The 22,969-nt window shown below is 28.5% G+C and overlaps 1 long non-coding RNA gene across 11 annotated transcripts; it reads left to right on the forward strand.

Moving 5' to 3' along the window:
• The first annotated feature begins 8,776 nt into the window (after nt 1-8,776).
• On the forward strand, nt 8,777-15,664 carry LOC107031919. 11 transcript variants are annotated; one of them, XR_003574904.1, is made up of 9 exons: nt 8,909-9,047; nt 9,562-9,730; nt 10,811-10,862; nt 11,404-11,542; nt 11,645-12,556; nt 13,018-13,656; nt 14,714-14,944; nt 15,165-15,272; nt 15,374-15,664. It is a non-coding gene; the product is annotated as an uncharacterized LOC107031919 (long non-coding RNA). The 11 variants fall into 11 exon arrangements; XR_003574906.1 differs by having other exon boundaries at nt 11,645-11,798; nt 11,876-12,556; nt 14,714-15,272; XR_003574909.1 differs by lacking the exon at nt 8,909-9,047 and adding an exon at nt 8,777-8,896 and having other exon boundaries at nt 14,714-15,272.
• The last annotated feature ends 7,305 nt before the right edge of the window (nt 15,665-22,969 follow it).

A 22,969-nucleotide genomic window follows, 5' to 3' on the forward strand; every position in this document is an offset into this window, starting at 1 on the left:
TTACCCCATTCTGCCGGCGTTAATACGCTAATAGAACATCACCTCATTCTTTCATTCCGTTTTATCAACATCGACAACGCCCCCTACGTAATGCCTTCATCTTCTTTCTATTGACAAATATTTATCACAGTTACAAGAAACAATAATAAACTTTTATCAAAAAAATTAATTCCGTTTTCTTTCATCGAAATAAATAGAGTTCAAGCCAAAATATTTAAAACTTGTAAAAAAGAGGGAAAATGGAAGAATAGTTGGAGAGGGTGAGAGAAAGTTGGTGGCATGGGAGGTAACCATGGTGGATGGAAATCGTTGGGGTTGTTCCTAGGAAGAAGACATTATTTTATTTTATTTTATTGTTAGGTGATTGTTTTTGGTTTCTTTATTAATTAAAATGTCAAGATGTAAAAAAAAGTACTTTTCCAAAAAAATAAAATGAAAAATGTTATTTGAGCATTTTCACGCGCCCATGGAAAGTGAAGTACACATTATTTGCCACATCACTATTTTGTGCTTAATAGATACACATTTTGCATATTTAAGTGTTCAATAGATACTAGCTCTAGTTGAGGTGTCTAAATGAATTATGCGGACAACTTTAAGGGGCTACAGATGACTTAAGCCATATATATATAAATCTGGATATGAAAGTGCTGATGTGGCAGCCCTTATAGGCCAGCATTAGAATTTATATATTTTATCTTTTTTTAAAGATCTCTTTTCTCTTATTTTTATCTTGATATATTAGTTAAATTAAATAAATATCCTCTATTGATTATTTTTCTTTAAATTCCTCCATTAATACATTTATTATTTTAGGTATATATACGTTACAGTTTACCCCTTTAATATTTAAACCTTTCTCTATGCCTTCTTAAAAGTATTACTAAATTATAATTAAGACACTAATGACCAATATAAGTTACAATTGTAGGTATTGATTACTCCATTACTCTTTTGATTTATTTATTCAATAGTTAAAAGTTTATGGATTACTATAAATACTAAAATCATGTCATCTTCACCAATTCAAGAATTTTTTATTTTATTTTTCCTTTCTTCATCATATTTATACTAAAGTACATCACTTTGGTTATGTCTAATTTTATAATATATAGTTTATTTATTACTAACTTTTACAATGTGAAAGATAAGATGAGCATTTGACAATTTTAAGAATTCAAATTCAATGAGAACAATATCTAATTTGTGTTACCAAGGTACATTACTTTGATTATGTCTATTTTTAAATATATAGATTCTTTGTGACTAACTTCTATTGTTAACACTTAACAGTGTGGACGAGTAGACAAGTACATGACAATTTTGAAAATTCACAATTCAATTTTGATGAGTACAATATTTCACCTCATGTTACTATTTTTATTTCAATTTGTTTGATGTCTTTTATTTACAATATTTTTTTGTTTTTATTGCTCTTTTCCTCATTATTGATGATTTTAGTGTACTTATTATTTTGCGCATATTTTTTTTAAAATAATCTTTATTGTTTATAATGAAAGACAAGATGAACATATGACAATATTTAGGTATTTAAGTTTAACTTTCATAAAACTCACAAGGAAAAGGAACCCTACATTAATGTTTATGTCCATTAATCTTCAAATGGTGTAGTGAACATTGAGAGTGTGTACAGATTGAATAATTAGAGGCTAGGATAATTTTCTTTGATATTCCTACAAAGATTATTTTATTTATTTATTTAATTTTAATTAATTTTAATTTTCTTTGGTACTCCAACAAGGATTCTTTGATTAATTTATCTAATTATACTTTATACCTACACTAAATAATATTATTGAAATTTCAGGTATATTAATTTTAACTTTGAAGACTTGAACCGTTTTGTTCATTATGTTTTAAGGTTTTTTTTATGGTTTCAACATTGTATATATTTTATTTTGAATAATGAAATCAATTTTGAGGATTAGGAAGTTTCACAATTTTTATTATGTTTACCTTTTAGAATAATTTAGAAATAGTAACTAAAATATAGGTAAGTTTAAAGTTGTATTTTAGTTAATACATATATATAGTTTGGGTTTAATTTATTTGAATATTTTATATTATTTGCGTAATTGAGACTATTTATCTATCAATCTATTCATTTTTATATAAATAATAGGCAGTATATTATAATCGTAGTAAAGATAGTCAAGATAGAAAATGATTTACAAACATTTCATAATCTAACATTAGTGAAAGATGGAAAAAATTTTTATTACTAAAGGAAAGAATAATAACTTTTGAAGGAAAAGAGTAGATATTAGAAAAATATTTACATTAAGCTTATTAAATTATTAAATTAAATTTAAATTTCATAAAGAGTTCAACTTATTACATTAAATTTACTTTTCTTATTAAAATAAAGAGAATAAATTTAGAATTTTTTTTTATAATTTCAAAAATTCTTAAGCGATTTTAAATTACAAAAGATATAAAATTTAAGTACTAATAATAAACTTAATTAAGACTTAAAATTTGATATATTTGGATTAAAGACTATAAAGAATCTTTAGAAATATATTTAGTAATTAACTATTCAAAAAATTAGTTATTTAGCAAATTTAACGAGTAATTTTTACCGCGCAAAGCGCGGCTAAATTCACTAGTTCATAATAGTCCCCAATTTGCAATTTCTATATCCCCATTTTGATTTACACTCTAATTAGCCCATAAAGCTTAATCAAATGTCCAATTATATCTTTGGGGAAATTTTTTAAGTTTGAAATATAATTACCATTAATAGTTATAGTTTATCTAATTACTATTTACTAGTATATGTATTCCTGTGTTGCATGAATATATTAATTTTTAATTATTTTTACAGAAAATATCAAATAGTTTAAATATTTTCACATGTTTATCTTGTTTTATTTTTATATTGTGTCACGCTCCTTTTTTTTCTCAACATTTTTTATTTTATTTGTTTCGAAAGAAAAAGAGTTTTTTCAATTAAAGTGACATTTTGAAAATGGATAATTATTATTCAGAGTCGCCACTTGGAATTGAGTTTTGGTGTTCCAAGTCACCTTATTTAAATCCCTATTCAAAAGGAAATTTGACTCTATTTTTTATTGGTCTGCGAACTAGAAATCCATCTAAGGAATTCTGTTGACCGAGGGGAAGGTGTTAAGCACCCCTTGAGTCCCGTGGTTCTAGCACGGTCACTTTATTAACTTTGGTATGACTTGACATAATTTTGAATATTATATTATTTAACTTAATAATAAATTATTTTTACTTTATTCTCTCATTTATTTCAGACCTATTAAAATTGTCTTATTTATTTTAAATCTATTAAAAATTATTTTATTATTTTTGGTGTGTCCATCAATTCAAAATTTGAAACACTCATAGTTATTTACATATTTATTATTTATTTTATTTATTTATTTATTTTGATTTTACATTTTTTTTATATTTTTCTTATGTTATTATGGGGTTGAATTTATATAGGTATTTTATAGTTAGGAAAAAAAATTTAGAGTTCAAGTTAATTTAGGATTTTTATTTATTTTTTTAATTTAAAAATAGAAAGATGAAATCTTATGAGATTTGAAATTAGTTTTAAAATCACAAAAATTCTAATAGATTAGGACTATATTTATTTTTTAAGAAAGGTTTTAACTCTTTTTTTTGAATGCATGTAACAATTTTTTTAAAATTCTGTCTCTTTTTTTTTAAAAAAATAATTATTATTTTTAATCAATTTTTTTTGTTTACGTTTGTTATCTTTTTCTTTTTTTTTATGAACTTTTTTACGTTCCTTACTTTAAAAATAAATAAATTTTGTGCTATATCCTCTCTTTTTTTTATCTTTGATTTTTTTATTTTTTTACATTTTTTTTATGTTTTTAACTCTTTTTTTTTCTTTTTACGTTTTTTCAGATTTTTATTTCTATTTGAATTTTTTTGTTTTTGTTGAAAAAAGATTGTTGTGTTTTTCTTTAGATTAGTTTTTCGTTATTTTTTTATGCTTTCTTCTTTTTATTTTTAATTCTCTTTTTCTCTTTATATAATTTTTCAAACTTTTTTTATTATAATTATTAGTTTATTATTATTATTATTGTTATTATTATTATTAATAATAATAATAATAATAATAATAATCACTATTTTTATAGTGAATCTCTAGATGAAATTTATTTCTCCTTTTAATTAATAATTTTTAAATATTTTTTTAAATCATTTATTAATTATTTTCATGTCCTAATCTAACATGTCTACAATAAATTCAATAAAATCTTCTAAAGTGAAAAATTAGACGGAAAGATATACGAATATATTCAAATTTAACAATTCAATATCATGAAAGATATAAATTACAAAGTGTATCTAAAAACATAATAATAATAATAACATAACAATAATAAATATAATACATGCGATTTGAAGAATTTAATACTATTGGAATCAAATTTTCATAAAAGTAATATTATTTAAATCACGCGAGAATTTGTAGTTACCTCGCTGCGAAAATAGATACCACAAAAACAAGTTGTTATCCACCAAATTTGGAATCCCGATCAAAACCTCTAACCCTCATCTAATTCTTAAAAGAAAATTTCACTTTTTTTTTCATTTTGCTTTTTTTTCCTCTCTGTATTTCTTCAATCTGTCTCTGTATATCTCTATATTTTCTCTGTATATTTTTTTCAACTGAACGTGGGGTTATATAATATTTTTTGGATGAGAATCTGATGCTAATTTAAAGGAACGTAGTGTAGTGGAATTAGAATTAAATTTAAAAATTATTTGAAAAAATTGGGATTGAGATAAGGATATAAAATAAATAAATAATAATAATAATAGCAAATTAAAAAAATAAAAAAAAAAAAAAATTGTGTAAACTTTAAAAAAATCGTCCAAAAGAAGTAAAAAAAAAATTAGATGGATGAGATTTTTTAGGAACATAAGTTAAGAAGTTGGGAGTAATTAGGATATGGTAAAACAAATTTGAAATTTTTAGTACTCCTCTTTTCTTTTCTTTTTTTTTTATACTTTTTCATAATATTTTCTATATTATTATTATTATTGTTAGATTAGATATAATTAACAAATAACTTGATTCCCAACTTCTATTTATCAATTTTTTATTATTATTAAACTATAATTGATCCTATATTTTTTTTATTAATTTACAATTTATTATTATTTTATTTTATTTTAAATATAACTCTTTTTAAATTGGTGTAAAATATATTATATTTTGATAAAAAATTAGGTTACATATTATATAATAAATTATTTTTTTTTTATGATAACAATTTATTAATTCAAACTTTTCACATGAAATTTAAGCTAATTAGATAATTATTAACATACTCTTACACAATTTAAGCTAATTAGATAATTATTAACATTTTTTCCACAATTCATGTACGTAAATATTGGTTAACCCCACCACTTCATCATATGCCTATATCTTCTCCTTATTTACCACTTTTGTAATGTAATTTAAGTTTTCTTTCAAATGTATTTACAAACGATTTAAAATTTAATTTTAATTTAAAAATTAGAAGTTAAATTAGTTAAAAAAGCTAAGTTTTAAAAATGATTGCAACTTAGATTATAAAGTTAATAAAATGTTAGTCTCTTTAATCCTCCTTTCCTTATTTGTGAATTATGTTAGTGGTTCAAAAACAAATGTAAAAACACATATACTTATAATAAGCAATTTTATTAATAATATTTTTTTATAAATATATCATGTATCTACATGTCTTTCATTTAAACTGCACAGAATACTTGTAAGAAAGATACATTTAATAAGGAAATATTATTATTTAAAGCAACCATCAAATTTTAATGTTTACACACAATAAAAAATAAGTGCAAAGTAAAGAGAATTTACATGTATATTTTGTCTATGTTGAATTTCTATGCAATTTGTCCGAAGATTCAAATTAATCATACAATTTATCACTTAAAAAAATAGAACTTCTTTCAAATCAACAATGTATATGTGCCTAAAAGACATTTAAGATAATAATTTAATAATAGGAAAAAAAAAATTTGACAATACTTTTTCAGTATTCTTTTAGCATTTGCAATTATTGTCTTTAAAATTTAAATTAATTAATAATAAATTTGTTGGATCTGTATTTTTAGCCGTGTGTAAAAGTAGGATAAAATTTTAAAATAATGAGTCATCTTGATTTTAAAAACTTTGATATCTCATATTTAATTTGTTTGGCATTCAAGTTTTAAAATTACTTATCTAATTGTAAATAAAATTTAAGAAAAAAACAAATAAGAAACATTTACTTATACACATGAAAGATTAATTCACGTAATATTAGAATGCAATAGATTGTTTACTGTGTACTTTCACTTTATATTTTTAAAATAAACAGATTTAGTTGATAAATTTTTTCAATTGAAAATCAAGAAAATAGAAACAGTTATTTCTAATCCTATAAAAATTCTGTTATTTTTAACATTATAAATTGAGATATTGAAAAAATAATACTTGATAGTTTCATGATATTATTTTAAACTGATCCAACTAATTTTGAAATGAGTAACTATTAATACACGTGCATTTTTTTAAAAAAATAAAATTTTATTATTTTAAAATTTTAAAATACTATATTTTTTTGGCGATGACACTTAGGCGTTATCACCTCTCCTATTATATATAAACTAGTATACGTGCCCGCGCGTTGTGTGGTTACTTAATAAATGTAATCATAAATATTAATTGATTGAGAAATTTATACGATAATATTGTAAGTTTTACTTGATAATGTTAACATTTATCATTTTGATGTGTTATAATAGAATAGTTATATAAATAATCAATATATAAATTTAGTTCATTGTGTAAATGATACATTTAACTAATGCTTTATTCAAAATCAAAATTTCAATATATTGCTATTTAACTAATACTTTATTCATTCAAAATGAAAAAAAACAATATATTGCTATATATTTAACTAATATTTTATTCATAATTAAAAAATTAACTGTCATATTGATATATTTAGCAATTTAATATTTTTAATTTGTGTAAATTATAATAAAAATGATTTTAAATGTAAAAGTAATCTTAATTAATACATCTGTTATATTAGGTTTGCTCAAAGAGTTTATTAGATATTTTTGGTATTTTATATTTTGATATGAATTGCATTAGAAAAAATATAAATGTTGATGGAAAGGGTGTTATATTAGTTTGAACTTTATTGGATTAAAAATATTATGTGTAACTATAGTTATATTGACATTCAAATATTTCAAATTTCAAATTGATAATTATATCACATATTTTAAAATTGTAATTTTCAACTTAAATTAATGATGTTATATAATATTGTAAGTAGTCTTAAATTTGCTAAAAGGACTTATATTATGATATTGTTGAGGATAGTATTTAACTGTTCACAAGTATAGATAAAAATTTTACCCTAATTTCAAAAATTTAATTTTTATTCCTCATAAAATTATTTTGAAATTTGATTATCCTTTTAACAATTTTTTACCTTAATTTTTATTTTATTTCGTATAATTTTTGTATTGATAAATTATAAATTTTAGAAGCGGCAAACTTTAAGTAAAATTTACGAGTAAATAAATAATCATTAACTAACCAACAAAAATAACAATAATGTCATGTTTCTCTAAAACAATTCCATTTTCTTTCTCTATTAAACACTAGTACAAGTTCTCGAACGTTGCGAGATTAATTAATAAATTTATTATAAATATTGATCTATTGAAAATTTCAAGACTTAGATTTGAATCAATGCATAATTATAACCATGTTTATTTTTAAATTTCACAGAATAATTTAATTATATTGTGTTAAATTATAATCATGTCTATTTTTAAATTTCACAAAATAATGTAAAATTTTTATGTTAAATTGTAATCATGTCTATTTTTAAATTTCATAAAATAATGTAAAATTTTATCGAAAGAAGTTCTATATATAATACAATACATTTAAAGTGCAGTTTACTTTACGATGCAATTTCAATTTCCTTAAAAAGTGAATAATTGTTGAGGAGTTATAAAATTGTTCCAATTTTTTATCTATAAAAATATATATATTATAAATTTTAAATAAAATAATCAATATTTATACTAAGTCCTAAAAAATATATTTATGTGTATATTTATCAAATACAAAGACTAAACTATTTTTTCTTCAATTTTGAGAAGCCGTCGTTTTATAATGTGGTGTGTACGATTCACCTATTTTTTACTTTCCAATTTTAAAGGAGCAATCATTTTAAGAAAGTGGAGTTGCATAACAAATTGAACTTTTATTTTAATTGAGTTTTATAATTGGATATCTTTTCAAATATTAAAACTTTCCTAGATTAAATTACTTTTACAAAATCATAATTTATAAATTTATAAATTAAACATTTAAAAAAATATAAAATATAGACTTTTTTGTGTGATAAATTTTGTCAGTGTGTAAGTAAATTGATGACATTTATCATTGTTTATATATAATTGTTGTTTTATATTATATAAAATATATATCAAACATTTTTTTAAAAAAAGAAATTAGTAAATATATCTAAGATAAAAAATTAAAAAAATTTATTTAACATGAATTTAATGAAGTTTTATAATCAATGAATTTTTATTTGACATGTATATTTCTAGAATTTAAAATATTTAATTAGTTATAATATAAATTAAAATTCATAAAGTTTATGATGCTGACATGTGTTATTTTTTCTTCTCATACATGTCTCCTATTTGGATATGGGACTTGTGGTGGTATAAACAATTCAATAAGGAATGGTTCCAAGAGTAATACAAGTTGTACCATATGTGGATCCACTTTATTAAATAAATAATTGTACCAAAAGTTATCCTTGTCTTTCAACACGTGTACTTTATACGAAAACAGGTATTCATTTTTTCTTATTCCCAAATCCTAATGTTGGTTGAATTCCTTTTGCACCTTTTACTTCTACTTTAGCATTTCTTGTATGTGTTCTCCTTCTCAGAGTTTTTCGCCAGAAATGCGTTTCAACACATGAGAACATAGAATTGAGAAAGTAAAGTCTCCATCTTGATTTTTTTTTTCATATCTACTTATGGGATACATTTGAAAACACAAAAAATGAGGCCGAAAGATTATAGACCTTTTGATTTTGCTCGATTTCATCTAGGGAGCTGAAGTTCTTTTAGTCTTTATACCTTTTTCTTTTCATTTTGATGTCTCTGGATAAGATTTATTCATATTACATTTTTTTATTACAAGACTTATACTTGCTTATTGCGTGTGTATTCAAATGCGAGATTGCTGGTTGATAGAATGGGAGGTGCACCATGTAGAATTTCTCCTATTTTATATGCAAATTTCATTTGGTTGATAGGTTCATATAGGGATTCTGCTAATTTTTGGGACAGTAATTGGTTCAAGGGTGAATGTGGCTAAGAGGGTAAAAAGACTTGTAAACTAAAAGATTATTTTGGTTTTTGTCTTTGTCTTTTTGGCAATCAAACATTACAGAAAATGAGCTTAAATTCAAATGATCTAAAGGAGTATTGTGTACAACATATATGCAGACCATTTTCTATGGGGATTAGATGAAAGGTTAGAGAGTTACCTAAATTCACATATGTGCAAAGAAGAATGACAAAAGTATCTGACAGAGGTAATAACATGTGAAATCCTATCAACTGTGGAATCAAAATGAGTTGGCTTCTTTCTACATGCATCAACTTAAATGATCTGGTGAGTTCTGATTTCTCTTTAACATATGCAGCACTGAAGAAGCCGAATTGCTAAAAGATAAAATATATTAGTCTAAAGTTCGCCAATGCAATACATAATTTTATTTACTCTATCACCCTTCTTGATGGAATATTTAAATAGTCTTTGATTGATTTTAGCTTGGCAGGGAGGGCAAAGCGAAGCACATTAAATACTTGTTCTAAGATTGTCATTCAAACTACGACAGCTAGCATTGCAAAATGCAACATGACAACACTTAAAGTTGAATGAGTGATTCAATTAATATATAAGCATGCTCTTTTCAAATAAACAAGTATATTAGTGAGAACAGAATGCACAAAAACTCAAAGTGTAATCCATTGTCGAGCTTAATTTATTTGCTCTATAATGTGTACTTTTTATATTACACGTTGACGTACAAACTATACGAGTGAGCTTTCTTGAAAGAAGCAAAAATTGACTAAGCCAAGAAATTTTGTGAAGACAATAGAGAATCTATATGATAAAATCTCTACAAAAGTATAACAAGTACCGATTACTTTGGTTGTACATTTCAATCTGTCGACATGCTTATTACTGACTCCGGCAGATCTGTATCAACCATAGCTCAACCATTTTTACACGTTCTGCTCAATTTTAGTTCTATGTTTTACATCGCTATGTTGTAATTTTTTTTACTTCATTACCAAGTGTCAATGTAAAGCATGCACAAATAAAATGTTGGGCCGGTGTTACCATCTAGTGTGTGTGTATATATATATTACCCTTTTCTAACAAGTGAACAAGGGATGGACGAACTGCTATCATTTGGTTGTACTAAAAGCTTTGTGAATGGTACATTAGATTGACTGTTAATACGTGTACTGAATTACTGGTTATCTTCTCCATACCAGTTATTTAGAAAAAGTACTCTATACTATTTGATTTTGATTTTAAAGTCTGAATCTTTCGACTTATTATTCAACTGGTTTGGATTTTCATTCAAATTCGCTGATCTATTTGGCCTTTCTGTTGTAATTATGTTGCATGCACTGAATTTAGATTTAATCTAATGTTGTTTTGCTCATTCATATCTTGCAGGGATGAAGCATAGGAAATTCAGATTCAAAAAATCTACTCCATTTCTCATAGGGTAAGTTTGTGGTTTTCTTATCTACAATTTTGATACTGAAAACAAATTATACTCTTTAACTATGCTTCATCTTCTCGAATTCGATTGTAAGAGTCTGCTTACTTTTTCCATAGCATAACATTATACTTGTTCATATCCGACTCTGTCCATGATCAACTTACTTGTGTTACCAATAATTCTAAAAAAAAATAATTATTTCTTTCCTTTTGTGGGTTTCAAATTTCGTCAGCTTAATTCTTCATGTATCAAACATTATGGAAGTTGTCACATTTCTCTATCTTGTTGTTTATCTTAACTTTTTGTGTTTATGAGACTGCTCTCTCATTGTCTATAATAACCAAAAAAGGAGTTGGGTTGCTTCGGCTTTTACTGAAATTCTGTACTACATCTCAACTATTTTCCGATTTTCTCATAAATATGTGTAAACTCACTGATGGAGCATGGTCTCTAATGGTGAACATGTTTGTTGCTCCTGTTTTCTTATTCATTCACAATTCTCAAAAAACTTCTTAAAATGCTTTGCTAATAAATATTGATGCAGCTAAGGTGTTCGATAGTACGACAAAGCACTAGACTGAGCTAAGGTGTTCGATAGTATGACAAAGCACTAGACTGTTTCAAATTTTCTTATTTTTCTCATTAGGTTTACTGCAACATATTCCTCTGCCAATCAACAATCTGTAAGTTACATTACTTAGTTTTATTGGAAAAGATTTGTGGTTATGACCAAAAAATTCATTTGAGATGTGTATAATTTGTTTGAATATGGTTCATTTATACAGTACATGCCTTCTAATTAACGACGCTTGGTGTCCCTATCATTGGCACGTAGGAGGGCAAATAGAGGCAAGAGAGACTCAACTCTCAAAAATTTGTGTCTCAACCTCTTCCGAAATCTGTGTCTCAACCTCTTCAAGCTCCATTTATGTGAAACTGGTGAGTTTTTCCATTTTTCTGTTCTTTTTCTTATTGTTTATCTTTTTATACCAACTTTTTGTCCATCAAAAATGTAGATTATAATGAGTGAATTTTAGAAGAAAAAAAAAAGAATGACTATTACTTTTGACATATTGAGAGCTATTTACAACGGGAAAGTCCACAAAAAAACGACAAGTGTTGCATACCTTGAAGGAAGGTGGCAGGTTCTATTGTTTTTGCTAAATAGTTTGGATCTCACTGCTTGGGTTAGTTGTTGAACTTTCTTCATAACTTCCTCCTGTTTTTCTCAATTTTTCAAAGTATGAAATTTCCTATTGATGGATATGTGATTGTAGTTTATGGCTTGAGAGCCCTAAGATTTTTAATTCGGCTCTCTAAGTTCACTAATGTAATCGTAGATAGTAATTTACATAAATGCATATATACTTCAATCAACTTAGTCTTAATCAATTACCTGAAGAAGTTGGTAATTTGCTTCAAACATCCTATAATGTTGATAAATAGGGATGATCGAAACAATATATTAGGTACAATGTATTCTAACTTAAAAGGTCATAATTGCTTCACTATTGCAAGGTATTCAATTGTGTTAAAGCTGAAAATACATCTATTTACCTGTAACAATGCTTCACCTTTTCTGTCTCGCTGTTTATATAATACTCCTATCATTTCAATTTATTTTTTCTATTTTGATTTGGCACGAAGTTTAAGAAAATAAAGAAGAATTTTGAATTGTGTGGTCCTAAGGGAAAGATGTTGGGTTTTATTTGCCCTAAATTTCTTACCATAAATAGGTTTTCCTTGTAGGAAAAGGTTTTGGATTGACTAATCCTTTTCTTGTAGGAAAAGGTTTAGGACTCTATAAATAGAGGCATGTTCCTTCTAACTTAATCAGCATTCACAATGTAGTCTTAAGGGCTTTGAGAGTTTTGGTTAGAGGGAGAATTTGTGGGTAACAAACTTGATACGTTATCACTTGTGTGAACCTCCCATGTATTCCGAGTGAATTGGTTGAGGTTGTTTCCCTCTGTATTTTGTACTCTCATATTTATAGTGGATTGCTCATCTCCTTTGTGGACGTAGGTCGATTGACCGAACCACGTTAAATCTTTGTGTCTTTGGTATATTTCTCGTTGTCTTCTTACTCGTGGTCTTTTGAGGTTTGCTTTGCTAGCTTCGGCGTTACACCTGCTTATTTTCGGTCCTAACAAAAGAGACATTCTTTTTGGGACTAAAAGGAAAATAAGACAAATAAATTGAAAAAATTGATGGAGTAGTTCTTCTTTGTAAGTATCACTTGTGTAATAATAACTGTTATGTTCAGTTTTTCGAAGGTAATGAGGCATGAAACAGAAGGGTGATTTCATGAATTTAGACATTCATCCGTAATTGCATTTAATGTCATTATAATTCCCGTGGAGTTGATGTGAAAAATGTAGCTATAACATAGAGGAAAGAACATACTGATGAGAACACCTCTGAAGTATGGCAATGCCAACATTAATGGCCTTGGTTTCTTCTCTTGTTTGATGTCTGTTTCTCCCTATCTGTTCCCAAATTTCCATACATGTTTTTCTAAGAATATGTCAGCTACAAAGTACATGTCTAGCTTAAGTGATGATTTAACAGCATGGTGGATTTTTTTTATCAATTGATATTATGTTTTCATTCACAGTGATGGTAATGAGGCTTTCGGTGACCAAAGTGATGGAACCCTTGGAGTAAGGGTACACCTTTGAGATTATTGTTCTGTTAGTAATATCTCAAAATCTTTTCACAATACAATACATTACAACTGGTGATCTCACTTTAGGCTCACGAAAAGAGGGCAATTTGATTGCTACACCCTTTACTGGTTAGTTTGACGCGTTTGTTGCTCTCCGTTATGTATAGATTAGTCATGTATAGATTAGACGACTAAATTTGCTTATTGATTGGAAATTTATAAAGAGAAGTACGATATTTATTTCATCTCTATAACAAAAGATTCTCTTTCAACTATTTCATGGAACATAGCAAGTATGAGCATAATATGAGACCTACTGATTTTATTTTTTTATTTTTGAAAAAGACATGTGAAAAAGATTTCCAAATATTGATTCAGGAACTTTGACCAAAATAATCTATTATTTCATTAATATGAAAACTTCAAATTTTATAAGACTAATATAAATGTCGGTAGTAATGTATTTGGCTATATTTTATTTTCAAAAAATAAACGGACTAAAAATATTTGGTAGACGGCGTTTAAGAAGCATTACGTTACACTAACATTTTAGGCTTAAGACGTTACCGTCAGTAACGTGTCTCTGTAAATCTGTCACTTTCGAATCTTTGTAAATTTTAAAGGGAAAACGTTATTGTTAGTGACGATTCTGTTAAATAAAATTACAAGTCTGCCACCTGAGAATCTTTGTACGAAATTCGACGTCGAAGATGTTACTGGGAGTCATGTTTTACATATAAAACGTTACTTGGAGTAATGATTATATCAAATCAAATCAAAGGCCTTCCACTTGAGAATCTTTGTACAAAATGTGATGCTAAAGTCGTTATTTTGAGGTTATTTTGAGTCACGTTTTAGATTAAAATTTTATCATGAGTGACGATTCTATCATGTCACTGAGGCTGTGGAGGTTTCTTGTTGATTTGATCTTTCAATATAACGTTACTGTATGTTACATTTTAAAACTTTAAAATAAACTGCTAAAGTGTTGACCAAAGAACATTATAAGAAACGATTGTGTAGAATGTTTAGCAAATTCAAATAATGTTCTACAAAACTTCTGCTTATATGCCTTATTGCTGAATCAATACTCACAAAGTTTTTAATAGGTATGACTTGTCAATATATTGAAATGTACTTATAACATATTTTTAATAACTATAATGCATTTAATTTTTGTGTGTAGGATTTTTTGATGGCTAATTTTGAAGATAACGTGATGATTGCTTTGTATTGGGGCGGTGAAATAATCACGGAAATGAATGAATTTCGATATAACGAATGTGCCAGAATGATTGTTAGCATGTCTATTTCAATCAACTACGTTGAATTAATTAGATTGTTGCATGAGAAAATGGGGACTGATGGAGGAATATTCAATTGGATATTTCTGGAAAATATCCATGCTCATTTTAAGGTAATATTATAAGATTTATTGAGTTCAAAATTGAGAATGACCAGTCTTTGGTACAAGTTTTTGCCATTTCTCAGAATTTTTTGAACAAGATTGATATAAATCTTTTGGAGATGTATATAAAGATTAAACCAATAAATCAAGATAATCTATTTCAAATGAATGATCAACATGGCTATCAAATGAACTTATTGGCTCAAAATTATGGATTTGTCACATTCAGTCAGCCTCATTTGACATACACTGCAACACATGGTATTCATCAATCATTTGATGAAGGCTCAGATAGTCAAAGACATATTGAGAGTAGCCACAATCAATATGAAATCAGGTAAAGTAATATTTTCAACTAATTTTATTTAATAGCATGAAAATTAATTTATTTTTATTTTTATTTTTTGTATTTCATGAAATTATTATTTTTTTCTACAGAGAAGATGAGGCCACCTTTGATTTGTCTAATGACGCACATGCTCAAAGAAGTGATGAAAATTTGGAGGAGGATGAGCCTTCAAAAGATGACGGAGAGAGTAAAGTCATTCAAAGTGAATCCGATGAAGATATTGGAGATTTATCTCAAAATGAAAGTGCAGTAAATTTTCAAAATCAATTTGATGAAATGTAAAATAATGATATACCTTACTTTACAACAGTGGAGACTGAGGAAGATATTTTTATCTCTACTCGTGAATTCGAAATAAAATGTTATTCTTTTTGGGTCGAGGATGCAAAAAAAGATTTAAAAAAAAATATGTGTTTTAGTAGTAAATAAGCTAAGTTGAAACGGGCTGTGACAATTCGGAGTTTGCACAAAAATAGAGAATTTAAGGTTGTAATATCAACTAAGAACGTATGGACTGTGAGATGAAGATTTTATGATTCTTTAGGTTGTCCATGGTTTCTTCGAGGTAAGGTTGGAGGTAGCCTTTGAAAGATAGGAAAGTATTTTAATAATCATAGATGTGAGACTGAAGGGCTTACAACAGGTCACACTATCTTAGGTACCAATTTAATTGCATCTCTATTTTTAAATCAAATAAGTAAAAATTCAAAATTGTTGGTAGTGGATGTCATTTCTAAGGTTCATGAAAAATTTGGTCATCAAGTAACATATAAAAAAGCGTGGCTTGGGTGTCAACGCGCATTTACATTGGTATATGGTGATTTTCAGAAATCATTTAGTAAGCTTCCTAAGTTTTTTGCAGCTTTTCAATACTTTAATCTTGGAATAGTTGTGGAATGGAAACACGAAGAGTCAATGAGTTTGCTAGAGGTAAAAACTTTCAAGTTTGTATTTTGGGCTTTCACCATGCATTGATGGATTCCAAACTTGTCGTCCTGTTATTTCAATAGATGGCACTCATATGTACGGTAAATATGAGATAAAATTGTTAATTGCTGTTGGAGTTGACGGAAATGATAACATTCTTCCTCTTGCGTTTGGTATTGTTGACAAGGAGGCGGAAGAGGCACGAAAATATTTTTTTAGAAAATTGAGTACACATGTGATAAAAGATAGAGAAGATATTTGGATTATCTCTGATAGGGCAAAATGAATATTGACTAGTTTATCGGAGTTGTGGTGATTGCAGGAACCTCGGGCCTTTCATCGATTTTGTCTAAGACATCTTAAAAATAACTTTCAATCTCAATTTCCAAATAGGGACCTCAGTAATCTTATGTGAAGGGCTGCTACATCTCATCAAGTAAGAAAGTTTGAAGCTTTGATGTGTGAAATTCAAGAAGAAAATAGAGAAGCATATGAATACTCATGTGAATTCCATTGGACAAATGGACAGTTAGTCATGATAATGGAAAAAGATGGGGAGTATTGACAACAAATCTTTCAGAGTCTTTCAATGGACTTCTAAAGAAAGCTCGAGGCTTGCCCGCCATTGCTATGGTTAGACTTTCATTGGAGCAAATCGTTGAACGATATACTCGTAGGTGTCAAAAAACTCACCAACTTGTTGAGCAAAAGGAATTATGGACAAGCAGTTTCAAAAAGAAGTGGGAGAAAAACTATGAAAGTTTAAAAGACAATTTGTTTATGATTGAAATATATCCACAGGGGTATATGAGGTTAGATAAATACAAATTAATGGTACTAGTGGTAATCCTCATTGTGTTTCATTAAGTGAAAAAAATGTGATTGTGAAAAATGGACTAATTTGCACTTCCCGTGTTCACTTGTCATGAAGGTTACTGAAAGAATGGGAGCATTAGCTAGAAATTTTGTCAGCGAGCATTTCACAATAGAGAATTATGTTATAACATATTCTGGGTTATTCTCACCGATTGGACACGAGGCATATTGGCCATCGCCAAGCTTTATAATGAGAAATAATGAATTTTATCGACGTCCCAATCGATCAAGGACCACTAGAATTCATAATGAGATGGATCGTGATCCAGCAACATATGGGCGGGCTTGTGGATTGTGTAAACAGACCGGACATGACAGACGTCGATGTCCAACTCGAAATCAAACTTAAGTGGGTAATTCAATATGTATTTCTTTTACTTTCAAACAGCTCTAATTATGTTTTTTTTTTACTTTCAAACAACTCTAATTATGTATTTTGCTTCATTTCAATTTGTATTTTTATGACCAAGTTTATATTTCTGTATGTTTCACTCAACAATTACTTCGCCCATATCTTTTCAACTAACCTGCCCTCATAAGTTAAATAAAATGACAACACCTTTTAAAATAGGCAATGTAAACTTACATCGCCATTCTGAAGCCTTTATACTTTTGAAATTAAAGTAATCTATTCACAAAGTAAAAATATATACCCATACCAAAAAGTGCAGTGATTATAATGTTAGGTTCAGTAGCACCAAAAATTTTCAGCAACAACAAAAAGTTTCAGCATAACTAGACAACTTTCAGCAGCACAAAAAAATTCAGCAACACCAATTTTCAGCAGTACTAGCTACAATTTTCAGCAGCAGCAAAAATTTCAGCAGTACTGCTGCAATTTTCAGCAGCACCAAAAAATTTCAGCAGCACCAATTTTCTGCAATACCAACACCAATTTTTAGAAGTACTTGCTGCAATTTTCAGCAGCAACAAAAATTTTCAGCAAGACTAGCTGCAATTTTCAGCAGCACCAAAAAATTTCAGCAGCACCAATTTTCAGCAAAACTGGCTGCAATTTTCAGCAGCACCAAAAGATTTCAGCAACATCAATTATCATTACTTGTTCTTTGCTCTCTTTTTTTGACATGTTGGATAGCATAGTGACCACCTATAAAGAAAATATGAATGTTCTATTATTCAAAAAGAGAGTAAAACCAAATAAAAAATGTAAGATGTTAAAGTACCAGTCCCACAAGGCTTAAGTTTAATTTACGCTTCTCCCTCCTTGATTGTTCGCTATCTTGAATAGTCGTATCACCTCCTTCATTTGCATCCTTTGGATCATTATCGTCCACATCATGATTCGGGTCCTTTAAATTATTAGTGGCATCTGGGTCTCAATGATCAGTAGCACAGGCGATGAGGTAAAGTTTGGGACATTCGCAAAATTACCAATGACATTCTCAAGTGATGAGGACTTTGATGACTTGATATTTGTAGAGTCTGTGGCGTCACGTATGACATGATATCTGTTTGTGACAGTTGATATGTCATATTTGATGCTTGAGTGAAATCATGAATGCAACCTCTTGAAATAGAACCAATATTATAATTGGATATTGCTTGATCATCTTCTGAGGCTTCTTGGACATTTTATGTGGCTTGATCCTTTTCAACATGTGTTTGTCCTCTTTCAACATCATGTTTTCTCCTACCAGCAACACTACCTTTTCCTCGCCTACGAACTGGGTGATGTAACTAGACAGGTTGTACCACATCTCTTCTATAATCGGCTGACACATGAACCCTGTCAGCCTCATGGACATATTTCAAACAATCAGAACCTTGATCTCGCACCATTTTTCTAAACATGTATAAGGCCTCATATGATGGAATATCACCAAGTGTTTTAGCTTCATCAACCATTGAATGAATATGACGCACATAAATAAATTAAAGTGAAAGTTATATAATGATGCACCATTAATCTAATTATTTAGATCGGACTGACACTTAAGCAATGAATTCACTACCAACTAAAATCTGCAAAAGAGATCTAGTAATTAAAGTGCTACTTAATAAAAATACTTACTACTCTACTACCATCTTTGCGGGTGACAATTACTGCTTATCTTTTCTTGTGCAACTGGTTGATTCCAATCATTCATAAAAATAAAAATAACATCTACATCTCCTCATCAGTAGCCCCACTTCACTACTCTCACTCTTTTAATTTTCCTATATATATTACCTTAAGCATTTTTCTAAACACTTAGCAGTGTACCAAGAACAATGAAAAACTTGCCAGCAACTACACTAAACAAAATAAATGACACACTAAAATCAATAAAGACAAATGAATCACTTGTCAGCAACAACACTAAACAACAATAATCAATAAATGGCATACCATAGTTTCATATGCCGTCGAATAAGCACATAACCTTGTTGATTTTGAGGACGTGAATTAGGATTACCAATAAAAAGACAAATAATGCGCCTGAACCAAATAAGATATGGATCATCATAGCTAAGTGGTTCACTATTAACCGGTGCATCACAACTATATTGGAGACGTTGGTTCCAAAATGATAACCAATGTGCATGTTCCAACTCCCAATTTGTATTTGGTCTTCTCCGATGATCATGGCGAAAGTGGTGGGAATCAAATGGCAACGGAGTTGGTATAGCTTGTTGTAGTCCAAATTGCCTCATAACACGATCTAGCAAATGAACCTCAACCACATCCCAACAAAATATTGGAACTCTAACTCGCCATATGTCTCTTCCAACATGACAATAGAGAGGAAGACTATCAATTCAGTCATCGAAATACGGTTTCCAAATAAACTACATGAAAAAGGAAAAGAGCAAAGTGAGTCTTTACATTTACAATATTTATAAATAAGTAAAAACATTGTACCTGATCTTCTATCATAGAGTCAAGTGCATCCCTATAAACTTTCAACACATGCTTGATAGTATTCGTCCAACTAAGATGCGCAAACCATCTAGTAGCTTGTGGACCCCTAGGCAAACCAACATGAGAAATAGTTCTCGCATCTCTGTGGGCTACTATTTGAGGACGGAGGACTGTGACTCTCTCTCACGCCCAAATCTGGGAGAAAGAGTTTTAAGATTACATCTCTAAAAAATTTCATCCTCCAATAATACTATAGAGACAAATTGAAAGAAATATAAATAAATTATATGTACAATCAGTAGGTATACCTGAAGTAGTGGCAAAAATCCGGCTATCTCATTTTTGGTACTCTGTGAAGCTTTACAAAGAAAATGATACAAGTATGCCAAGGTCGCACTCCCCCAACTATAAGATCCAATTTTATCGATGTCTTTGAGCATAGGCAGGTACATAAGCTTCAACTAACCACCAGATGTATCCGCCATCATCATACCTGCAATCATCCAGAACATGTAACATCTTGCCTTCTGATTGACCATATCTTGCATTGGCATGTTCGGCAATTGTGGCTGGCTTAACATGTGTGAATTAAATGCAGCAACCTTGATGGGATTTGTTTTGAAGTCTTCACGAGAAGGAACAAAACCTAATAATCTTTGACAAATGTTTTGCCAATCCCCTATGGTCCTTATCATTTCATTACCAAGTACTGGATCACCATTCACAGGTAATCCATACAACACCCCTACGTCCTGCAAGGTAATTGTTGCTTATCCTGTTTAAAAGTGAAAAGTATGAGTTTTGGGACGCCACCGCTCTACTAGTGCAGTGATCAAACTACGGTCAATAGCAAACCGATTAGATTTGTAAACACCATATAATCCAGATATTCTAATTACTTCAAGAACTCGTGGATGGATGGGTTATTTCTCTATGAGCTTCCAAAAATTTCCATCTTCTCTCCTCGTATTAAGAATCATATTAACATTTTCTTCCCATATATCTTGTGATCTATGAGTAAATTGTCCCGTTAATACATTCGATTCCAATGGACCGGGATCCAACTTGCATTTTAGTATTAGCCATAAAAAATACCAATGAAATACACATGAAAGTAAACTTAAATGTTAGCCCGAACTATTATGTAGTTTTTTCTTGGCGACATACTTCAAAAGTGATGTAAAGTTGTGAAATCACATTTAAAAGTTTTAAGGTCATTCTCTTTAATTTGGAAGTGTGTTGATATAAGACAAACCATCTTAGACTACACTAAGCAACAATAGAACTCAAATATAATCTTTTTCTTGATATATGTTAAGAATCGAAATTTGTAGAGAATTGTTTAAAGAGATGAGACAAATTTGAGGAATCACAGAAAAGAATATAGATTATCATTATTAGATAGTTTCATTGTATGTTTACATCTGTACAGTAGGATATTTATATAAATGACTAAAGTGCTAATTACAATAATCAAAGTTAACCAACTAATGAGCTACGCAATTTAGGCTAACAAATTAATTATGTTATGTAACTAACTAACAAACATATACTAATCTAAAAGACAATGTAACAATGACTATAGCTATTCTCTCAATGCACTGCTACGCAATCTTCNCCAATCTTCCTCAACAATATACAATTGTTACAACTTTAAATAACAATTCTGAGTTCAGTGGCCATGAAAGGAATCCTTAAATCGAACTAAACAAAACAAGTAACCAGATAACAACTTATTTTGGAATCCAATTTCATGAGTTGGTTGGCACGTTCTTCAATTTATACAAGATAGAATCCTACTTACGATTCAATTCAATTCCTTCGTAAAGAAAAACATACCTTAAGCAAAGAAATTACCTCTCGAAATACTTATGGCGCTGACATATCGTGAATCTCCTTTTCCGGCAACACTAACGACAAGAATCGAACCAGCGGCATGCATATGCTCTCTTACCGAGGGAAAGAAAGGGGAAAACATATGAAATTGGGTTTAGGTAATAAGGTGAGGGAAGTGCGGCTAATGGGTAAATTGGATTTAAGATAGAAGGACCAAAACAGGGTTTTAGTATAATAATTCTAAAACGTTACCAGTTGTAACGTATTTCGACTTAAACTCTAAAACATTACTTGCAGTAACGTATTCCAACTTAAACTCTAAAACATTATTTGTAGTAACGTATTTCAACTTTAACGCCGTCCCCCGTTAGTTTTGGTTTGTTTCTTGGCAGAATTAAAAGATGGCCTAATACGTTACTATCAACAACGTTTATACTAGTTTTGTAAAGTTTTGAAAAAATATATTACTGTTGTAAATTGATTTAAATAATAAATTATTTTGGTAAAAAATTCTTGATTCAGCTTTGAATTTGTGATTGTACACATGACTTAACTACTGATAAGGAAAAGAGGATATGAAAATTTCTAACTCTCTGTTGAGCCGGGCAGTTGTGCAACTGGTCAATTAAATCTTCTACTGCTTGCTGAAGAAGAAAATATAATTTAAAATAAAATTTCTGCAGCAACGAGAAGTATCGATCATGTACAGTTGATGTTGCCAATGTTCTTAGTATAAGTTAATAGTTTTTACTTCTGGAGGGATGAAACAACACACTTATGTTATATTTCTGTAAAAATTTACATGCAACATATGCTAATTCAACTGCTTTGAAGTTATAATAAGAAACTCTGTCATGAGTATACTTTTGCTACAAACATGAATTTTTTTTTGGTGCTCTTTGTATAGAACATATTTATTTGGTGTAATTTATATGTTTTCGAACCAAATAGTAAAAGTTACACTTCTGATGTTTATACGTTGTAGATTGGTGGTGGTTAATCATTATGTGTTTAGGTGCTTTGTCTGTATGGAACTGTTAGTCTCCCACTTTGACATTGTAAAATTGTACAGATTTATGTTATGATAGAGTAAGACTAATAGTAAATGAGTGATTATGAGATAATGGAAGAAAAAATTAATAGTATGATACATGATATGTGTAATGTTTTACGATTTTGTAAT

Source organism: Solanum pennellii, chromosome 10, assembly GCF_001406875.1.
Source record: "Solanum pennellii chromosome 10, SPENNV200".
In the NCBI taxonomy this organism is placed as follows: domain Eukaryota; kingdom Viridiplantae; phylum Streptophyta; class Magnoliopsida; order Solanales; family Solanaceae; genus Solanum; species Solanum pennellii.